Raw genomic sequence first — 411 nt, 5'->3', positions numbered from 1 at the left:
CAGCCACGGCTGCCATTCTTGCTGTCAAAATGAGTGCCCAGAGCTGCCACTGCAGTCCCCCAGCCCAAGCCGCACACCGGTGGGAGGGCTGGAGAGTTGCCATAGGTGTCACGGTCCAGGATTCCTGGGTTTTTTGCTGTTTTCTAGGACTCCCACGATAGCAGGACGAGGAGAGGGCAAACTTCACCCAGGAGGAGGGAGCTTACGCAGCAGTTTGTCTCTCTGTCTTCGCCACCTGTGTGGTAGAAGGGGAAAAGGCACATCAGCTCTGCAGCTAGGGCTGCAGCAAGGAGGAGGAGCTGGGCAGCGGTCCTCTTCCTCTGCCTGGACTTAGCTTTGATCAGGCAGGGCCAGAGGTCCATGACCACCTTAAAGCTGCGTTGCTGTATCCTCACCCCAGTGATGGGCAGC

The sequence above is a fragment of the Alligator sinensis genome, unplaced genomic scaffold (genome assembly GCF_000455745.1).
Source record: "Alligator sinensis unplaced genomic scaffold, ASM45574v1 scaffold2573_1, whole genome shotgun sequence".
NCBI classification, from domain to species: domain Eukaryota; kingdom Metazoa; phylum Chordata; order Crocodylia; family Alligatoridae; genus Alligator; species Alligator sinensis.
Note: the sequence above shows the minus strand (reverse complement) of the source record.